This window comes from Dipteris shenzhenensis, chromosome 2, assembly GCF_047967505.1.
Source record: "Dipteris shenzhenensis isolate YYH24624 ecotype China chromosome 2, Dip_SZ_1.0, whole genome shotgun sequence".
Taxonomy (NCBI): Eukaryota; Viridiplantae; Streptophyta; class Polypodiopsida; order Gleicheniales; family Dipteridaceae; genus Dipteris; species Dipteris shenzhenensis.
The window spans coordinates 43,550,570-43,574,087 of NC_141597.1; positions in this window are offsets into that span (position 1 = coordinate 43,550,570).

Consider the following 23,518-nt stretch of genomic DNA (forward strand, 5'->3'; position numbering starts at 1 on the left):
GTGGCCTTTTACAACCTCACACTCATCCAATTTAATAACGAATACTAACTTTCCTTCACAATCTGAAAGATTAAAGATTTACATGATTAGAAAAGATTTCGTTAAAAATTCGAGCTCTCTAAGCAATATAATTTTAACATACCCCATGCTTTCATGTTGTAAAACTCCACCATTGCAGCTTGGACCCTACATACATCCAAAAAAACATTATTATGCTCTATGTACTCAAAGGTTCTTGGTCCTTTCTTTGCCCCTTTGGTAGTTGGTCCTCCTTTCTTTTTGTTATGTTGGACATTTGTCTTGTTTGTGCCTTCCAACATCATGCTTTCTAAGATGTGTATAAATCCACCCAACAAATCTTGAACAGCAGAATTTGTTTCTTTGCTTGCATTTCTAACGTATACTGGTCTTGACAATAGAGGGTTCTTAATGCCTTGACCTCGAAGTGCATTTACAAAGACATTATACACAGCTAAGTACTCTTGCCAACTAATGCCAGTAGCACACATGCATGGACAACTTCCGATGGATCTACAAGATTCTTTAAATCAGTTGCAACCTCTTGTAATATTGCATGTCGCAATGCACGCCGACGAGGGTCCCTAAGAATAGAAATGAATTCTTTCTTCTTAATTACACTCTTTATGGCACAAAGTTAGTTAGAGGAATTTCTTCCAATAACCTCCTACATAAAATTCCTACAGAAATCATGATAACATTAGAAAAATAAATGACTCATTTGTAAGTAATGCTTCATAATTACAAAATAGTCCAAATATATATACCTTGTTGCTTTCACCCTATGTTTCCTTGCTCCACCACCATATGCCAAGCTCTCCATTGGTTGCACGGGCTTGATCCTATGCTTGTAACCTAGAGGGGTTTTTAAAATCCTTTCTAATCTCCTAGTCAAAGTAGTAAGCCCTTGTTGGATATACCAAGCCTTTTTTAACAATTTGTTCTTCTCATCTATTAATTTTGTGATTGTCTCTTGTGACCTCTCTTTTGCAATTTCTAAGTCAGCAAGTTTTTTTTGTTCTTGGGTTAGTTGTTCTTAGAGGTTATGCACGGTATCTCTAAGTATCTTTGTCTCTCCTTTTATTCTCAACAAGTGAACCTTCGCAAAGTGTGCTTTAGAATTGGAATGGCCGATGTGTTTACAATATCCTAGTGAGCCTTGAAGACCATCTCCTATGTATTGAATCAAACTCGTCACATTTTCAAACAAAGGTGGAGCACCTGTCAAAGGATCCACTGGATAGAGTAAGGATCCACTAGATAGAGTCTACCAACACTCCATAAGTCAACATGCTTTGTTCCTTGTTGTTGTAATTGATCTAGTGTATCTTTGCTAGCCGACAACCTTGTGGCCATAACATTGATGAGTTGTGCAATACTTTGGTGCAACTTCGATGTGTAAGGTGCTTTTTGTGGCTTGTTGGTGCAATCTTCCAATGGAGCCATGAGAGGGATTTAGAAATAAGGCCCTAGATCAATTCAAAGAATAGAATAGCATCAATGGAAACAAGTTTGGGACAATGGAAAGATATAATAGGATCAATGGAAGCAAGTTTGGGACAAAATGATGAGAACAAATTGGATTTGGGTGTTGCAAAGTACTTACGATAGGAGTATGAATCATGGATGATTTTTTCCTATTAGTTTCGTTAAGAAGCGAAACTTTTATATTGGTGTCAAAAGTTTATATGCCTTGATAAAAATAAAGGTTTGAAAAATTCGCCAAGATTTGAAACTTTTATGAGAAAAAATTTAAAGTTTCGCTAGGATTTACAACTTTGACTTTAAAATTAAAAAGAAAATATCTAAAAGTGTATATGTTCTACCAATATTGTGAAATTAAAAAAACTAGCTCGTTAAACTTTCGCCAAGATTTTATATTAATATATAAGTATAGCTTCGATAAAAACATCCCTGGAATGAATGTGGGATTGGAAGATGAATACGGTGAGAAAGAGTAGGATTTAGATGTTGAAAAGTAATTTGGGAGCATAGGCATGATTTGGGTGGAAGTTTTGAAGAGTTTTGGGCACTTTTGAAAATTTTCAAATTTTTGGGCTAGGGTGTACCCGCGAGATACTTTTTGGGAATGCGGACCACCTAAAGGTTGTTAAGAGAGTTAACTTTTTGAGAGTGGGGGGGCCTTCCAACTAAGAGAGGGAGGTGCACTTGTGGGGACCACCAAGGACCTAGGGAGATGTATTTTTTTGTCCCCATATGGGGTGATGGGACCCTTTCTAGGCCTTATTAGTTCTTAATCCATTTTGCTAATCTACTCCTTATGAGGCCCTTTTTGAGTCCAAAATTCCCCTAATGACACTGAGAGGACATGGGTCAAGAGGTTTGAGAAAGTCAGGGACAGAAACATTCCAGAGAAGCAAGCCTACCTTTTATGGCTCACCTTCACAAAGGGATTTGGACTGCTAAAAGGGCATTAAAAATTGGTCAGGGAGATGGTTTATGCTAAAGATGCTGCAGTACTCAAGAAGACATTCCTCATTTGTTCCTAAATTACAAGTTTTCAAGAGCTGTTTGGGAGGCCGTTCACAAACTCTTTGCTTTTTTGCCGGGTAATTATACTTTTTTGTTGTTGGGCGACATGCCGAATAGAGCCTCGACCAACTAGAATTCTATGTGTTAGATATCAATGCTCCACTCTCGTGTAACTACGCGGGAACCAGCTAACTCTACTTGTAAGCCCCCCATATGAGGAGAAGGCATTTGAGTAGCTCAGTTATTCGGTAGGTCTTGGTTTAGACACCAGATGGGGGCCATGTGTGGCCTGATGGCTGGACGGCTTCAGATAGAATTGGCACACCGCCAACTAGGCTACATGCAAGTGCGGGAAGGCATCCCTTGACTGACCGCACTAAGGGTAGACAGAGCATTTCTTGGGGCAGCCCACTCTCGGGTTGCGGGGCCCGTTTGGAGCCTCAGATGATCTCGGATGGCTCTGGGCCGAACGGAGACTATAGGTTAGTTGCTCTATTTTGTGCACCAGTTCTATCATATGGTCAATGGCCTATTTCGGGACCGACCCCCAGTCGACCGTTTTGGGCGGACTGGGTCGGTCACCCGATTGAGCCTAACCGACTATGACTGGTGGATATATAAGAGCAAGCCCGTGAAGCCCATTTCATCACTGGCTACAGCAACCCTGATTGCTTAGCATCCAGCCTCCATCTTCTACTGTTTCCTACATGCCATCGAAGCTTCTTTCACAGGGTCGCATGGTTGGGAGGCAGCGCCATCTATTGTATCAGTTCTACAGTAATCAAATTTTTTATTCTCCATACTATCTTGTTTTCTCTCTTGCATACGAGATCCTGTTATCTGTTGAGCACAAACGTTGTATTATTTTCTTACATGGTATCAAAGCCTAGACTCTAGCAAGAAGATTTGGTAGTGTGTTTTCTATTTGTGAGCAAATTGTGAGAGACGGCCCTGCCCGCAAGACTACGAATCCCACCGTTCGGCAAAAGCGAAAAATTGGACGGCTCTAACTATCCACTCTGGAAGTTCAAGATGAAGACCATCCTAAGCGCATACGAGCTTTGGGACACTGCTACTGGGGTGGACGTGAGGCCGGTTGCGAGACTGGATCCAGCCAATGTAGGACAACAGATAGTATCAATTGTGGATGAGATTCTCACGTGGACAAGAAGAAATGCAGATGCGCTGTGTTCTATTGTCTGCAGTGTTAGTGATTCTGTCATGGCATTAATTCAACATGTCACCACAGCGGAGGAGGCATGGATGGTCTTGAAAAATTAGTACGAGACCACGAATCAGATGCACATTCAGAATCTGGAGACTCAACTTGCGAACGAGAAGTTGTCTGAGTCTGAAGCCGCAGAGAAGTTCATCACCAAGGTGAAGAATCTGCGCGATCAGATGACTGCGATTGGCATCACCATCACCAGCGAGAATCTAGCACGAAGGTGCATACGGATTCTCCCACCAAAGTACGATGGTCTTGTTATGGCACTGAATACATAGAACAGAAATCCGCCCCTCAACTTTGAGGATTTTAGCGCGATGCTTCTGGAGGAGGAGATGCATCAAAAGACAAGGACTGGAGAAGATTCGGCTTTCTGGACCTGATCAAAGAAAGGTCTGTAAGGACTCTGGTAACCCATCTTCTTCTGATGATAAAAAGAGAAAGAAGAAGATCAAGTGCTTCTATTGCAACAAGGCAGGGCACAAGTAGAATGAGTGCCGAAAGAAGATTGCAGATGAGAAGAACGGAGTTCTGCAGAAAGATGGAGACGGAAGCTTTGGGTGGTTCCTACTACTTCATGACGCTGATCGACGACTACAGTATAAGGATATGGATATACTTCTTGAAGACTAAAGACGAGGCTTTTAGTAGGTTCAAGGAATGGCATGTAATGGTCGAGAAAGAAACGGGGAGGAAGGTGAAGAAGCTGAGATCAGACAGAGGTGGAGAGTTCACATCAACTGAATTCGAAAGTTACTGCAAAAGTCACGGAATCAAGAGGCAGAAACCCTCGCCACATACATCACAGCAAAATGGAGTAGAAGAACGCAAGATGCGCATCATTACATCCTAAATCGTAGCTACACGAAGGCTGTGAATGGGATGACTCCACTGCAAGCCTTTTCTGGTAAGAAACCTTCAGCTGCACATTTCAGAGTTTTGGATGTGACTGTTTTGTGCATGTCCCTGATGCTACCAGGACCAAATGGGAACCGAAGAGCCGGAAGTGTATTTTCTTGGGCTACAGTGAAGAGGCGAAGGGTTACCATCTCTATAACCCTAATACCAAGAAGGTAATTGTAAGTCGCGATGTGGTCTTCTCAGAACAGCCGCATCAATTGGAGGAGGATGCTTCCTTCCCAAACAACGAGGACCAAGATATCCAACAGCAGACCGAACTCCCCCAACGGTGCTTGGGAGGATTCAAGACAAAGAAGATGAAGAAGAGCCTGTAGAACCACAATGGCAACGGCCATTCGCGAAGTGGGTAAAGCAGCTTTTGGACGATAGAGAACCTCCAGCCATTGAGGAGGAACCATCCGAACACCGCCGGTCCAAGAGATTAGAGGAGCAAAGAAGGGCGCAGGAACACTTGGTCAACTATGCTTTGATGATAGAAGTGATCCGTGCTGATGAACCCAAGTGTCTTGAAGAGGCACAGGGTGATGATAGGTGGATGGAGGCTATGCAGTCGGAGTATGGGTCCATAATGAAGAACAACACTTGGGACCTTGTGAATGGACCACCAAAACGCAAGGTAATCGGAACCAAGTGGGTGTACAAGACCAAGTACAAGTCCGACGGCATGTTGGATAAGTATAAGGCTTGACTCATGGCAAAAGGATTTGCACAGGTACATGGTTTTGATTATCAAGATACTTTTGCTCCCACTGCTCGACTAACCACAATCCACAGTGTTTTGGCTTTAGCTGCCCAGGGAAGTTGGCCCGTGTTTCAAATGGATGTGAAATCCGCCTTTCTGAATGGAGATCTCAAGGAGGAGGTATATGTGTGTGGGGGTTAGGGTTCACCTATTCCTTTTGTACTTAGAGAGAGAGTTCTTTTGGTTTTCAAAACAAAGAAGAGCAAAACTGTTTTCAGCCTCCACCTTTGTGTGTATTCCCCCATTGTGTATGTGAGAAAGCTGCAAATGAGACTCCTTATTGCTCTCCCACTCTCTTCACATGGTATTAGACCTCGGTTCGTGGTAAGGAGCTCAAGAAAGCAAACCAAGTTCGTGGTGTCTTGGTAAGAGGATTAGTGTTGCTTTCCTTTTTCGAGTTTGGGAGCAAATCTCTACAGGTAGCACAGCCGGAAAGTGCAAGAGTGCATTGTCTCAGATTGGGACGCCCTTCGCGGTGTGGCGAGAGGGTAGTATATGCTGCGGGGCCCTTTTTGGTGGCAGAAGTTTTCCATAGGCACTCAGAAAAGTGCCTTGGTTTTTGCCGTGCGACCACTGTTCCGCAAGTCAGTGAAAAGTTGCCACAAAAATTGCATCGTATGCCTGTGCGCACAGATATTGGGAGTGACAAAATCATTCTTATTGCCTGTTGATGCAAAATTGTCACAAGGAAGTGATTGTGTGGTCAAATACCACGTTCATCAATTTTGCAGATTTGCCCTTGTGAGACAGAAGTTGTGTTTTTTACAGTGACAAAATATTTTTGCAGTGTTCTGTAATGGCGTCTGATGCTCTTTCATAGATAGTCACTAAAAATCTTTACAAGAACAACTTCCAAGCATGGAAGTTTAGAATGACGAATTTCCTTAAGGGAAAAGGCTATTGGGAGTTCATTACTGGAGCTAAACAAGAACCACTTATTCCTAATATTCCCAATCAACAGGAGTTGCACGCATTTAAAGGCTGGAATGAGAGAGCCAGAAAAGTTATGTACTGGCTATCTATCAGTATTTCAGATTCTATGATTGTGTATATTCACGATGCAAGCACGCCAAAGGAGGCATGGGATACTTTGACAAAAATGTATTATAGCACAAATACGCAAGCCAAGAAAATGCAACTCAAGCAAGAGTTGCATAATGTGCAAAGAGAAAATATGAGCATCAATGACTACCACATGAAGGTGAAGAAGATTGTAGATGCACTTGCTTCTATTGGGTCGCCAGTGGAAGATGATGATTTAGTTTCTGTGACCTTGAATGGTCTAGGAAAGGATTATGCACAATTCTGTACATCCATTGCTGTTCGTGAAAATTTTCCTGAGTTTGAGGAGTTGATTTCTCTTCTAATTTTTGAAGAGCAGAGAAATGGTGATGCATCTTCTTCAAGAGGAACTTCAAAAGAAACTGTCTTCTACTCAAATGCTGGAAGAGGTAGAGGCAGAGGTAGAGCAAGCCACGATTTGGAGGCCATGGCAAAAATCAGAATATGCAGCAAATTCAAGAAAACCAGTCCTATGGAGGAGGACGTGGTAACTTTAGAGGCAGGGGGAGCCAAAGAGGTCGTGGTGGATGGTAGAGAGGCCAAAATGCAAACAACAATGTTGAATGCTACTACTGTGGTAAAATGGGTCATATGGTTAAAGACTGCTATAAAAAGTAGAATGACATCATGACTAGAAAATTGTAGCAAGGCAATTATGCATCCTCTAGTAGACAAGGTGATGACAGAAATGAGCATTGTTTATGGTGCAACACATGACCAATTCTGTGACAAGTGCAAAAGAAAGCAATGATGTGTGGTATGTTGACTCAGGTGCGTCAAACCACATGACAAGTCATGCAGAATGGATGCAGGATGCAAGGAAAATGGAAAGAGTAGGATTTGTGGAGACTGGTGATGATATTGCACATCCTATTGTGCAAATTGGTAAAATTCCTTTGTCTATGCAGGATGGGAAAAAGAAATACTTGTCTTATGCATTTCATGTCCCGAATATCACCAAGAACCCAATTTCTATTGGTCAAATGGTTGAGCAAGGCTTGTAGGTCAGATTTAATCCTGATGGATGCTTTGTTGAGGATATGAAAAATAAAGGTCGCTTGATAGCAAAAGGGAAGAAGAAGGGTAGGATGTTTATGTTTGATGTGGACATGCTTGAATTGAGTGCAGCAACGTTTGCACATGGGACCGGTGTAGTTGCAGATATTGATATCTGGCATAAACGCATTGGTCATGTTAATGTACAACTTAAATTAATGCAGGCCCAAAATATTGTTGCAGGATTGCCTAAGTTCAAGGTTGCAGAAATGCATAAGGTATGTGAAGCCTGTCAATTTGGAAAATAGGCAAGGAAACCATTTCCTAGAAATGTTCAAGAGAGTAAGAGGCCATTAGAATTAATCCACTCTGATGTGTGGACTACTAAAGCTGCATCTATTGGAGGCTGTCATTATTTTGTCACTTTTATTGATGACTACAGTAGAAAAGTTTGGGTGTATTTTATGAAAAAGAAAAGTGAAGTGTTTGGGCATCTCACAGCTTTTAAAGCTATGGTTGAGAAAGAAACATGCCTGCAAATAAAATGCCTAAGGTCAGATGGAGGGAGAGTACCTCTCAAATGAGTTTGCAAGGTTCCTGCAGGAGCATGGCATAAAGCAGCAATATTCATGCAGTCATACCCCACAGCAAAATGGACTTGCAGAAAGGAAAAACAGGCATATTGGAGAGGTATCTCGTGCCATGCTCAACGAAAAAGACCTGCCAGATTATGATTGGGCTGAAGCAGTTGCTACAGCAGTCTACATAATGAACAAGACTCCCACTGCAGCAATACATGGCATGACGCGAGAGGAGAGGTATACTGGTAGGAAACTAGATATTTCTCATTTGAAAGTTTTTGGTTGCATTGCCTATGTTCATGTGCCAGATGAGTTGAGATCCAAGTTGGATCCAAAAGCTGAGAAGTGCATCTTTATTGGTTATTCTCTGCAGTAGAAAGGGTATAGATACTATAACCCTTCTACTCGTAAGCCTACAGTGAGCAGAGATGTTGTTTTTTATGAGATGCTCAAGCAACTAGTATAAACCAGTAAATGTGATTGATGATGTAGATGCACAAAATGGTAATGCTCCACAGAATTCACAGCAGCAATCACAAAATATTAGTGGACCTGTAGTGTCCTCTAGCAGTGGTTCACATACTTCGCCATGGACAGGCAAATTGAGATTAGGAGGATCTCCTCAAAGCAATGCAGATAGTGGTATGCAAGTATCACAAAAAGGAAAAGAGAAAGTAGATCAGCCCATGTTTGATGTGAATGCAGGTCACTCTTATGTGGATGGTGAATCCAGTGGCTCAGAACAAAGCCTTGATGATGAGTTGGGTATTCCTTCTATTGTTACACCTGGAGTAAGGAACACAAGGGATGTTTTGAGAGCACCTGGTAGTGAGGCTATTTTGCACAGGTCTACCAGATTTAAGTATCCTGTGGATAGGATGAAATATGATGGATTTACAGCCATTCACTATGCCTATATGGTCAAAGTGATACATGAACCAGAACCCACTTCTTTTGAGCAAGCCATGGGAAAAGAAAAATGGGAGAAAGCCACGGATGAAGAAATGCCTTGGAAGCAAATGCTACATGGAAATTGGTGCCTTTGCCTAAAGACAAGAATGCAATTGGCGGCAAGTGGGTTTATAAGGTGAAGCACAATGTAGATGGTTTTGAGAACAGATACAAGGCAAGATTAGTTGTCAAGGGGTATGCACAAACATATGGCATTGATTATGAAGAGACATTTAGTCTGGTTGCAAAGATGGCAACTGTAAGAGCAGTCATTGCTATGGCTGCATCAAAGAAATGGTCTTTACATCAGATGGATAGCAATGGATGCATCAAAGAAATAATCTTCACATCAGATGGATGTAAAGAATGCCTTCTTGCATGGTGGCAAGAAGAGGTCTATATGGAGTAGCCACCAGGTTATGTGCATGCTGTTCTCATCCTGAGTTTGTTTGCAGGAGGTTGAAGAAAGCCTTGTATGGCTTGAAGCAAGCACCCAGAGCTGACAAGATAGGACACTATCTTGTCACTATTGGCTTTCAAATTTCCAAGGCAGATTTCTCACTTTATGTGAGAAAAACAGAGAAAGGCATTATGCAGCAGCTTGTCATTTATGTTGATGATTTGATCATCACAGGTGATAGTGATGAAGATATCCTTCATGTGAAAATGCTATTGAAGCAGAAGTTTGAGATGAAGGATTTGGGAGAGTTGCGTTACTTCTTGGGCATTGAGGTGATTAGATCCACAAGTGGGATATGGCTCTTGCAGAGGCAGTATCGATTGGACATGCTGTCCAAATATGGGATGACAGCAGGCTGCAAGCCTATTTTAGTTCCTTTGGAGCAGAATGTGAAGTTGAGCGCAGATGCAGGTGAGCTTCTAGAAGACCCTACTATGTACAGACGCATAGTAGGAAGTTTGATTTATATGACTATTAGGAGGCCAGATTTGAGCTATGCTATTGGGTTGGTAAGTCAGTTTATGCAAGCTCCAAGGAAACCGCATTTGGATGCGGCTAGATGCATAATGAGGTATGTGAAGTCCACAGTGCAGTATGGACTATTTTATGAGATTGGGTTCAGATACAGTTGCATGGATACACTGATGCTGATTGGGTTGGTAGTATTTCTGATAGACGATCTACGAGTGGATATGTGTTCTCTTTTGGGAGTGCTGCAGTCACTTGGAGCAGCAAGAAATAGCCTATAGTTGCCTTGTCGAGCACAGAGGCTGAGTACAGTGGTGCAGCAATGGCTACATGTGAGGTAGCTTGGTTGTGTAAGCTACTTTATGATATGCATTAGTCTACAGATGGGCCATATGTCATTTATTATGACAACATGAGCGGTATACACTTGGCAAATAACCCAGTCTATCATGCTAGAACAAAGCACATTGAGGTGCATTATCACTATGTGCGGGAGAAGGTTCTAGTAGGTTTTATTGATCTAGTTTATGTCAGCACAGAGGATCAGGTAGTTGACATATTTACGAAGGCATTGGGTGCAGAGAAGCTGCACAAGTTTAGAGATCTGCTTGGTGTGCAGGAATTGGGATTGAGCTCGAGGGGGAGTTTTGAGATATCGAGCTCCACTCGCGATATGCCAGGGTGACCGTTGTGCATTTATGTCACCGACTTGTTAGCTGCAGATGCGGTTGGTGCACCGCCCATGAATTTAATAGCTAGATGACATCTATTTTTATGTACTCAAGTTAGTGGCTCAGTTAGTATGCCACCTAGGTTAGCTGAGTTTGGTTTGAGACCCACATATAGGGTTCACCTATTCCTTTTGTACTTAGAGAGAGAGTTCTTTTGGTTTTCAAAATGAAGAAGAGGAAAACTGTTTTCAGCCTCCACCTTTCACTACTACACACGGATCCTATTGCGACGTTTACGTATCGACATTTAGCGCCCGCTTAGCGCTAATCGTCGGTATGAAAAGCGGGTTTCCTAAAGCGTCGCTATATAGCGACTGTTGCTAAAAGTCGCTATATAACGACATTTATAAAGGTCGCTATATAGCAACTTTTAAATGTCGCTATATAGCGACACTGATATACTATTTTATAGCGACATTTTCCAGAGGTTTTTTTTTTTAATAAGCCTTAAAAGTTAGTTTTTTCCAATGACAAATTTTTTTAAATTTTCATACATGTTTGATCTCATAGAGAATAAAAAAATGAGAGCATGTATATCAAGCCTTTGAAGCTCATATATTCATGTCGAAGTTTGAGATGAGAAAAATCAATTAAGAGCATTTACATCAACTGTTTCATCTTGAGCCAAGTCTAAGGCGCCAAACAAGTCTATCTCCAACTCTATACCGAGTTGATCTCCTATATCATCATCGTACGTTCACCTAAAAGTATTTGATCATCTTCTTCAATAAAGTGTGGTGATTCTTGATGATCGTTGTCTTCTTCCTCAATATCGTGATCTCCATCTTCCTCCCGTGCGATGTCATTATGCACATCTTCCTCTTGGCTCATATGGTGATCTACATCTTCTTCTTTAGATTCATCAATTGGATCTCGCATTGGTAGTGGCATCTCCATATCCACATCTCGGTCTTCAAAAATTTGCTTACTTCGTGGTGCAACTTGGATCACGTACCACCATCTTGGATCAGAACGATCCGGATGAAAAACCACCTATATTGAAGATGGGTGCCAAATGTCGTCAATTATATATATGAAATTATGATCAAGTACATGTATCAATGGACTTTAAAAATGAAAGCTTTGATTAATTAAATCATTAGTATGCACCTGCTCACAGTGCTCGGGAAGAACAAAAGTATCACTTTCATCGGTCCAATGCTTGGTGGAGTCTATTGCAAAGAGACCGCTACTATCTTTTCTCACTGTCGCATGGGGACCGTTGTAAATAGTTCTAAACCATTTTACATCAAGAATGAAAATACTAAATCGTCTGAAATCAACTTCATAGATGTCGCGTATGGTTCCACAATAATCCAACTGTGAGGAGAGAAGATTGGTATCTGAAGCACTTTCTCGGCTATCTTGTGTGAAGTTAGCCATGACTCCACAATCATACGTGACTCTCTTTGAATCGATGCATTCCACGTGAAAATGTCGTCCATATGACCATAATGCACTGTACTTTTTATACTGTAAAAGAGCATCATTAAAACAATGAAGATGCATCTATTTTATAGCATATATTGCCACAAATAATTACTTAATTACGTCAAGAGGTAAGAAACTTACATGCACCATACATCCAGATGATAACTCTCGCTCGCACTCGTTTATTGTCTCTCCATCACGTTCGGCTTTACGTAGAGCCAGTTGTAGCCAATCAAGTGACATGTGAGTAGGGAGAAGAGCCAGATCCCGTGGATATGGTTGTGATCGCCTGTACATTACTCTGAATCTCGTCCTTGCATTTATTCTTTCTGCTTTGGCCACTTCATATCTCTCAGTCCACTTCTGCATCTCAGGGCTATTGAGGATACAAAACTTATTGAATTTCTCCATTTGCTCTTCGCTCATCTTTCTTTCAATCCCTTTTCCTTGGGGAACCTCGCCAACGATGCGATCATCATCCTTGTTATGCCATGCTTGCGACATATCGAGATCCATGGATGCAAGAAACTCTGTGATATATACTAATGACTCTTGCACAAGCCATCCCTCTGCCATGCTTGCTTCTAGTCTTGCTCTTTGTCTTACAAATCCATTTAAAGTTTTCATAAGCCACTCGAGAAAAAACATCCATCGACTATGAATGGTACCTACTATAGCCACCTCATCAACTATGTGCACAAGCAAGTGGACTTGAGTTGTCATAATGCTCGAGGGAAAGTGCTTCTCAAGCAAGCATACGGCTTCGATGGATTCCACCCTAGCCTTCTCGATGCTCGATATGGAGATCTCTTTTTGAGATATCCACCTATTTCACATGTCCATGTAAGATATTTTCATAATCAGTCTACAGATTAATCAGCTTAAATTGAAGAAAATACATTCAATGCGATTTGATAGTAAGCATACCTCACAATACCACAGATCTTGAATATAGCATTTCTAACATCTTCTTGTAAGCACCCTTTTATTGTAATTGGGAGAATGAACTATCAAAGCAACAATGAAGTCATGTCAACAATATAACATAATAATAACTACGCTAACGCATCACGATTATCGGTACACTAATTCTACTTAGAATACGTGTAAGACCTTGTACCAATCATGGGACTTGAGCCCACTAAGCTTATTGTCCTTTGAAAATGCTCCTTTCAAGCAACGCATGTACCCTTTCGGTGTTTGAAAAGAGGCAATGTCTGCCTTGACCGCTGCCTCCTCCCTTGTAGAGAGGATCCACGTTGCTTTCGGGAGGACAACTTTTCCTTAAGCATGCACTTGGGGCCACAAACGAGACATCCTATTCATAGCACGCAAGTCTTCTCGCACTCCTCTTGAGTCCTTGGAACCAACCAAGTGTGCCCAAATAGTAGCCCCCACATTCTTGAAGATATGCATGGGATCCAAGAGATGATTGATTTGTAACTGACCCCAATAAGGAAGCTCGTGAAAGATCGATAGCCTCTTCATACTAGGAGGAGCCTTCCTCTCCATTCGCCCTCCAAGCTTGAATCCAGTCACTTGCCTTCAAATATGATGGTGGTGGATCAAGCTGACCTCCACGTGCGAGATGGTCGAGCGGAAGGTATCGAGCATGACCTTCATAAACATTTTTCCTCATATGTTTGGAGTAGCGTGCAAGCGATTTCAGAGCTCATCCACAAATAGGACAAGCATGGTACCCACTTGTAACAAGTCCTACACGCGTGCATGAATGTGTTAGTACAAGACATGCGTACAAAAGAGAGTCAAAAAAGCATAATCCCTCATTGTACATGTAAAGACACAACCACGTACCTGCGCACTCTCCATATCCTGGGTAGTCATGCATGGTCCACATCAAGATACCCCTGACCAAAATATCATTGGTATGTCTAGGAGCTCTGGAAATATCAAAGACCTACACTCCTCTCCATAAAATATGTAACTCCTCTATCAAAGGTGCCATGTACACGTCCATATTTTTTGCCTTGTACTTTCATAGCACAAGTAGTGCAAGCATGAGGTGTCCCTTTTTTATTGTTAGCCATGGTGGGATATTGTAATTCACCACGACTATGGGCCATGTCGACCAAGATGTTGAGCATAACCCGAAAGGATTCATGCTGTCCATGGCTAGCCCAAGATGTAAGTTGCGTGGCTCCCTCGCAAAGTCCGGCCACTGATTATCTATGTGCTTCCAAGCTGCACAATCTATGGGAATCCTCAATGTGTCATCAGTGGACCGATGAGATGCATGCCATGTCATCAACTCTGCTATGGATTTGCATCGGAACATGTGTTGTATTCTTGCAAAGTGTCTCAAGACCTTTACTGGTATCCGCTCACCCTGCAAGTCATCTCTATATCGTTGTTCCCCACACTTTGGATAACTAGCCAAATCTCCATGCTCACGACGAAAGAGAATACAATCATTACGGCAAGCATGGATGGTATCATAATCCATACCCACCGTTGTTAGCATCTTTTTCGCCTCATCTCTTGATGCGGGCATGGTATTTGGTGCAGGCAACATCTTTTGGAGCAACCTATGACAATTCAAAACATACATAGGCTTCGAACAATGATGATTCGGTATACACTATCCAAATGATGATTTGGTAAACAAACAATATCCAAATAATGAGTCAAATTAATGCAAGAGCTAACCTCATTAAGGCCGAGACACTTGTATCCGACCACCCATACTTTACTTGTAGATTCAAGATTGAGAGACAAGCACGTAGTTTAGACATCCTAGCACCCTCGTACAATTGTGTTGATTGCAACTCTCGCATTTTGACCTCAGACTCTGACATCACGTGTACATGGGATGTAGTGCCCCTAAAAATGGAATCCATCATGTCGACCATACCCTCGTCATCATCCGGGAGACTATAGTCATGCTGAAAGTAAGAAGGTATATGCGTACCCTCATCACCCTCCTCATCCTGTTTTAAGATTTCGTGTAAATATAAGATCTTGTATTTCCTGGTATACAATAAGACTGCAAACTTAAATAGCTTTGACTTACCAATGGTCCATCAACATGTGCAACACCAATGGTGGGTACTAGCTCCGGCTCCTCCCCATACATCCGCAAGTGGCTCATGATAATACGACGTTGATGTCATACTTCTCGCTTGCAATGAGTGCAATGATAGTATAACCTCTCCGTAAGTCACTTCGTGCTCCCGGGCGTTGGCGCATCATCGGACGAGCTTCCACTCGTCCCTTCCATCTACACTTATAAAATCACAACATAAGCATGAAAAAGAGATATTAACAGTTATAAAATAGCATCTATGAGCTTTTTTTCATGCTACAACAAAAAAGTGACTGTAAGCGTCGCTATATAGCGACCTTTTTGCTTTGTTCTGTCGCTATATAGCGACGTTTTTAAATAAAAACGTCGCTATATAGCGATGGATAAGCGTCGCTATATAGCGACGCTGTGGGTTAAAACCCGAGACTCTCGTCGCGCGGTGCTTTCTTTAGCCTTTTCTCTAATCTCTCAAGTAAGCAAGCCAATCTCTCCTCCCACCTATTTTCGACGACCTCCCACCTATTTCCGACAACCTCCCACTCTATTCCCCACTCCTCACCCTTCTCCCAACTCTTGTACTCCCTCTCTACCCTTTTGCCTCTTCGGTTTCTTGAAAGGAATTTCTTCAAGAGGTGAGTTTGTTTCAACAATGTAGGTTGTTTGTTTGTTAGCTTTAGTTTTGTGAGTGCTTCTCCTTGTATTGCTAAACCTGTAAACTAGTTTTCATGCTTGTTTTCAAAGGATTGAAACAAAAAACGAGATTTTAAGAAAGAAAGAAGACTCACCTCTTTTTTCTGTATTTCTCTTCCTTCTCTTTCTCCTTGTCTCCTCAATCTCCTCCTTTCTTTGTCTCCTCAATCTCCTCCTTTCCTTGTCTCCTCAATCTCCTCCTTTGAATAGAGTTTCATTCTTGTGGCGGTGCACATGGATGAAGGGGATTCTATGGCAAACCATAGCACTAAAATTCAAGATATGCATAAGCAATTGTTGAATATAGATTAAGTCATTCCAGATCATTCCAGATTCGCAGCTTGTTTCCACTACATTGAACTCCTTATCAGAGTCTTATCTTTCCTTCCATGTGCCACTCAATTTATCTATGAGGTAAAATCAAAAGCCTCTCACTTTTCAAGAGGTGGTAGGAGACTCGAAGGAATATGTCAGCAAGTGCGCATAGTGGAAGCACACTTATGCTGCGAAAGATTTGTAATCTCCTCCTTCCTCTAACATCTTATTTGAAAAAATGGGTTGTTTCCTCTCTTTTGTAGGGCCAGTCCACAACATCGAGCAGGACGTACTATTTCAGGTAAGTGCTTTCTCTTTTTTCCATTTATTATTTTTGTTATTTCCATTGGCCTGCAGCTAGCGCCTTAAGCGCTAGCTGCAGTGATGGGCGTAGGAACCCTCTCTTCCCCTCAAACTCTTTCCTTCTTCCCTCCTTCAATCTATTTCCTCCTCTTTTTCCCTCTTTCCTTTTCCTCTTCTTCTCTCTTTCTTTCCCTCTTTTTCCCTCTTATTCTCTATTTCCCCCTTCTCTTATGCTCATGCATAAGCATAAGCATGAGCTTATGCTCATGCTTATGCATATGCATAAGCATGAGCTATATGCATAAGAATAAGCATGAGCTCATGCTTATGCTTATGCTTAAGCATAAGCATGAGCATAAGAAAATGAGACATATGCTCATGCTTATGCTTATGCATGAGCATAAGCGAAGTAAACATATGCTCATGCATAAGCATGAGCATATGTCTCTTTTTTCCCCCTTCTCTTATTCTCTCTTTCCCCCTTCTCGCTTTCCTTTCCCCTTTCCTTTCCCTCTTATTCTCTATTTCCCCCTTCTCTTATGCTCATGCATAAGCATAAGCATGAGCTTATGCTTATGCTTATGCTTAAGCATAAGCATGAGCATAAGAAAATGAGACATATGCTCATGCTTATGCTTATGCATGAGCATAAGCAAAGTAGACATATGCTCATGCATAAGCATGAGCATATGTCTCTTTTTTCCCCCTGCTCTTATTCTCTCTTTCCCTCTTCTCTCTTTCCTTTCCCTCTTTCCTTTCCCTCTTATTCTCTATTTCCCCCTTCTCTTATGCTCTTCTCTCATTTCCCTCTTCTCTTATGCTCTTCTCTTATGCTCTTTTTTCCCCCCTTCTCTTCCTCTTATGCTCTTCTCTTATGAGCATAAGCATAAGCATGAGCATAAGAATGCGTATGCTTATGCATGAGCATAAGAGATTCCTCTTCTCTTATGCTCTTCTCTCATTTCCCTCTTCTCTTCCCTCTTCTTCAGATTCCTCTTCTCTTCCTCTTCTTCTCTTCCTCTTCTTCTCTTCCTCTTCTTCTCTCTTTCCCCCTTCTCTTATGCTCATGCATAAACATAAGCATGAGCATAAGAATGCTTATGCTTATGCATGAGCATAAGAGATTCCTCTTCTCTTATGCTCTTCTCTCTTCTCCTCTCTTCCCCTCTCCTTTCCCTCTTCTTTCTCTCTTCTTTCTCTCTTCTTCCTCTTCTCTCCCTCTTCTTCCTCTTCTTCCTCTTCCTTTCCCTCTTCTCTCCTCTTCTTTCCCTCTTTCCTTTCCCTCTTCTTCCTCTTCTCCTCCCCCTTCTCTTTTCCCTCTTCTCTCCCTCTTCTTCAGATTCCTCTTCCTCTTCCTTCTTCCTCTTCTTTCCCTCTTTGCCTATGCCTATGCCTATGCCTATGCTTATGTTTGTTTTTTTGTTTTTTGTTTTTGTGTTTGTGTCTATGTTAGACATGGGATCACGTCGCTCATCTGATGAGTACGGATAGCCTCACAGGAGAAGAGCTCATGATCTTTATGCTCTAGAGGACTTTGATTCCTCTCAGGCGACTACCACGAGGACTACCCCTGGTCCGACTTCTCTTGGACCTAGCACTACGACTACCCCTGGTCCGACTCCTCTTCCACGTAGCACTGCGACTACCTCTCGGGGAACTCCTTTGCTAGCCGCACATGGCTTTGTCGGGAGTCCCGACGAGTTTGTAGCACAGATGAGCGATGAGGAGGTAGCGAGATTCCTCTCTCTGCTATCTCAGAGGACCTCAGCAATTCCCTCCCCTACACCGATGGGTGGACGTACTGCCCAGCCGTCCCCTCATGCCCCTTCGACCGAGGGGTCATCACTTGCGCATGCCTCTCGTAAGGGAAGGAAGAGTAGAAAGGGCGGCTCATGTTGTGCTGACTCGGGAGATGTAGACGAGTCAGCACACTCACATTCCTACATGTCTCCACTTGGTTTGGAGACACAGTATCAGTTAGGTCCCTTTCCCTCTCCTACTCCCACTGCTACTCCCTGCTCCGAAAGCTCTCGCGCATCTTCCACTCCTTCTGACTCTGCTACCGTCAGTCCTCCTTACTCATCAGGGGATCTCTCCTATCAAATCACAGCTGCCAGAGAGATAATAGAAGATAGAAAGGGCAAAGAAGTGATGGCCACCATGAGGAGGTTGATGAGCCATCACTTCAAGAGCGGCATAAATACCGATTGGCGGTATCAAGATGGCCAAAAGAAGCAGCGGTCATCGATGAGTTGAAACAAAAATACCCTAACCCGCCAAATTGGGAGTTTAATGAGGATTATATGCGAGAGCGCATGGGTTTGGTCTTGAAGCATCGTAGATCAACCTTGCGTACTTCCATCACAAAGGGGTTGGCTAAACCCAGCTGGGCAGACAAAGCTGATTGGAAGTTCTTCAAGAAGCAGAATAGGGACCAGCCCGAATTGTTCGAGGGTCAGAGGAGGGCTATGAAGAGACGGCTGGACGTCGTAGGTACTTTGCACTTTGGTGCAGGCGGACGGTTGGCGTTCGAGGCAACCGTGGTAAGTCTACTTCTTCTCATTTAATGTATTGTTCTATTTGTTTTACTACATATTACGTGCACTTTAGCTAACTCTAACTCTCATAAATTGGATCCACAGCAAGCTGCGATGGGTCATTTTCCTACAGATGCAGAGACACGACACGCATTTAGGATAGGAACAAAGCCGTGGTTTATTGAGCAAGAGGCAATGGGAGCGACGGTCGATTGGGCTGAGGTGGCTGCTCGCACGGTATAAGTTTACTCCTACTTGTAATCTCACTTTTTAAATTGTTTTATTTTTTAAGTTCCAATCTAATTTTTTATTTATATGGTTGACTCTTAGGGTCAAAGCTCAAGCGTCCCATCATCGGAGGCGAGCGATCAACAGGGCCAGGGATCAGACGCACATGACGAGGATGAGGGAGAAGAACCAGGTGACGAGGACCAAGGAACATGCCAACAAGATGAGGACGATTCGGATTCGGATGACTAGTAGTAGTAGTAGTGGTAGTAGCATTTTCTTCGCCCTGTATGTCATTTTGTATATCCACTCGTTTGAGCAATTTTGTATCGCCCTTTCGAAAGGGTAATTTTGTTACAAACAATGTTGTATATGTCCGACATGTATATGCTTTTGTTGCTTGATCATTTCATTTGAGCGATTTTGTATCACCCTTTTCGCAAGGGAAATTTTGTTATAAAAAAACTTTGTTTTGTAATTACAAAAAAAAAAAAGGATTAGTGGGGCTAAACAGGGCCATAGCAAGCCCTGTTTAGCCCCACTAACTCTTTTTTTTTAGTTCTGTTAATCGTTGCTATATAGCGACGTTTACCAGTGTCGCTATATAGCGACGATTAACAGTATCGCTATATAGCGACGTTTGTCATCGTCGCTATATAGCGACGGTTCTTTTTCGACACTTTTAGCGACTTTTATAGCGATGTTTGCACCCGTGAAAAAAAAAAATTTAATGTAAAAAGCATCGTTATTTTCGTCGGAAAAGGGCCTATGCCTTGTAGTGTTTGTGTGTATTCCCCCATTGTGTATGTGAGAAAGCTGCAAGTGAGACTCCTTACTTCTCTCCCACTCTCTTCACACATATATCTTCTATTGACTTATTATTATTATTGAGCGATGTAGAAAGCGGGGAATCTATGACCTATACACACTTTCCAAAATTTGGAGGAAACCAAGATATAATTATACTGCATCAAAAAATAAACAAACATTAGCTCATTATATTTAATCAATATATAAATAATAAGCCAAGATAAAGTTTGTATCAAACCTGAGGATGGCCATTATAACTTTATCATTAACCTCTTTCCCTCGATATCTTAGGATTTGAATCTCTTCTTCACCAAATGATAGATATTGAGGTTGCTATCCAATGAGAACCTAAACATCAAAGTTGCTTCCTATTTCTTGTATCTTAGACAAATCTTTAGAATTCTTCAGCGTGAGCTGCACCATCATCATATGCTCTAAGTTCCCATATAAGCAAAGTAACTGACTCTCTATGTTAGGAAAGTCTTTCGATGATCCTTTTATTGTCTTAAATATTTCACTTTCAATTTTTCCAGCAATCAACATATCAATTAAACTTGAAGGAAATATTGTGGCCTTCCTGACTTCAGATCCATGTGAAATCATTTCTTCTTCCTTCCCCTTTGCTGTCTATAAAAAATACAAAATCTTGTGAGATTGATAGGTTATAGTTAAATCTAATGCTTGTAAAAGAAAAGTAAAGGGTCATACCAGGATATATGTCCATGATTTCTTTGCATAATCTTGTGAGCCAGGAAGATCATCCATGTCTTCGTCTGCAATCATCTATGCATCACCTTCATCTTTATCCTGGGAGCCATCAAGATCATCCATGTCATCATCTCCAATCCTCTTATGTTCCACCTCTTTCTCGTAGTCGACAGTTCTAGATCAGCTTGCAAGTGAAAGTGTGCCATGCAAGCCTTTCTTTCAATAATATTAGTGGAATATCCTTTTCTGAGAAGATCTTCGAAAACATATCCCATCCATAATAAGGTGACCTCCCAATTAGGCGATTGCAAGTATTCCAGCATAGTAATCAAAAGGCTTCCACTTTTTGTTGGACATTCGAAGATTTTGGAGTGCACTTGATGATGAGAGAACCTATGGATTTCTTTCTCATCTAGCATGAGACGCAAACTCTTGGAAGTCCCCCTTATCTTATGTTGTGGGGACATGGACTCTACATGCGTAAGAGAAATGATTCGAGGCATTGGATCTTTAATCCAAGTTCTCTCTTACTTGTCTTGGTTGCATACACACCATTGTAGATCTTGAAATCACAGGCATAAACTTTCTCCAAAGTGTTATGCATCTCTTCCTTGTTTTCTTTATTGACAAAAATGACAATATTGCAAGTTCTAGCTCTACTAATGGTGGTATATAGTATTCTATCAACGATGAATTGGTGAATATCATTGGAAGAAAGCTCATCAATAAAAAATACTTGGGGCTTATCTCAACTTGTTTCATCAAGTAAAAAGTCCTCATCCAGATTCTGAAGTGATGTTCACATTGAATTGAAAGTCATGGTTGACATCCCTTGTTCTTATCAGTTTATGCTCATTCACAAGCTTCTCAACATATGCAATCACCTGTGGTGGGATTTGGACTCTCATGAATAAGGTGACTACTTCAAACCCATCTTCTTGATTCTTCATCCACTTATGTGCCCGGCATGCCTTTTTCTTAGCTATGGATAAAGCAGCTATATGCTTCACAATATTAGGGTCAATATTGCATTAACCAATAGGGATATTTATTTCTGTGAGAAAATATCTAATCGCACTATCCACTGCATCACGTTTCACTTGTATGTTGATGCACTCCTCCATGCAATGATCTTTGTCCTTCCTGCCAAAAAACCATTCTTTCTTGAGGAGTTTCTCTATTGCCATTGTTACATAGCTATCTAGAAAATATTTTACGGGCCTCCACATTCTTGTTGTCACCTCTTTTTTCTCAACCTTTGACTTTTGTGATAGTAACAAAGGATCTTCATAAGTAACCTCACCCTTCTTGTATGCATGACAAACTGCCACAACTTGCTCAAACACCTCATCAAGTCAAAAAATTATACTTGTGTAGTTTGCATATCTATCTCTTGCTACCTTGAAGCTTGTGAGAGATTCTTCCTGTTCTTGACTTCCCCTTGGTACAACTGCACTTAAACATGTATAAAAATTGACTAATGTGTCTGCATATGCTTTTGTGGTAGTTCTTTTCAAATGTGTTGCTGGAGAACCAAGTGTCGTCCATAGACACCTCGCTTTCATTAGGATTTCTGATGTCGAGGTTATCTTATGTTTTGCAAAAATATCATGATTCAGTCTTTCAGACTCAATCAAATGTTTCGTTGGATGCTTAAAATTACATATTGTGGCCATATAAAAATTGAAGGGAAGAACCTTCAAAATTTGCTCTACAGTGAGTCTTCTGGAGTCCCTTGCTTGTCTAGCAAGTTCATTACAAGCATATGCATAATGCTGACCATCAATCGGCTCAAATTTACAATGCAGCAAGAAATTTCTCTTTGCCTCTTTCAAAAATCTCTCGGAATTCGCCTCTTCACCCTGTTCATGTGGAATTTGTCGAAGGCTTTGTGTGAAGAATTTGCTGAAAGTCTCCTCAAAATGGGTAGGTCCTTCAAACATAATTCCATTGTCATGGCTACCTATATTTTGATAGAGCATGATTGGACGTAAGACTACATTAGAGACCATGGGTTTCTTGCCATCCACCAAAGCCTTCAATATCTACATCGCATAAGATATATCAAGATTCCTCTTATTGTTGGTAAAAATAGTTGCTGACTCCACATCTTGAGCATTCACATCATGGGGATTTTTTCCCCATATATATCCGAAATCATCTTTTGTGATCATCTCATTAAGACACAGATTGAGATTCTTTATTGATATGAACTCATCTTGATCTTCCTCATCCTCTTAATCTGACTCTTCTTCCTCTATATTTTCTCTATCCTCCTCTTTCTCTTGTACCTAAAGTTTTTGAGCGGAGGAACATTGTCTTTTTTTCAAAGTAGCCTTTGGAATTGTGTCCTCATTATCTTTTACCTGTACTTTCTGAATGGAGGAACATTGTCTTTTTGTGAAAGTAGTCTTTGGAACTGTGGCCCTTGCAATATTAAACTTTTCTATTTTGCGTCTTTCTTTGCCTTTGATAGGTTGCACCAACGTGGCTATGGCTCGTCCTTCCTCTTCTTCTGTCTTTTGTATTTCTTTAGTACACAATGGTTGTGTTGCTTCTTCATTTTTCTGTTTGAACGCAACATCTACTTCTGTTTCTATCTCAAAGAGTTTGTGTGTAGATCATTGATGTGGGGCTCCTTGTCTAGGCTACTTCTAAGCCAAACTAGGAGCTCTCTTATCCTGCTTGTGTCCTCTTTGTTTTTGAAACAAACTAGCATCCATCTGATCCTTCTCATGCCCTTTCTGTTTTTGAACCAAATTAGCATCCCTCTCATCCTTCTTGTGCCCTCCCTACTCTTTT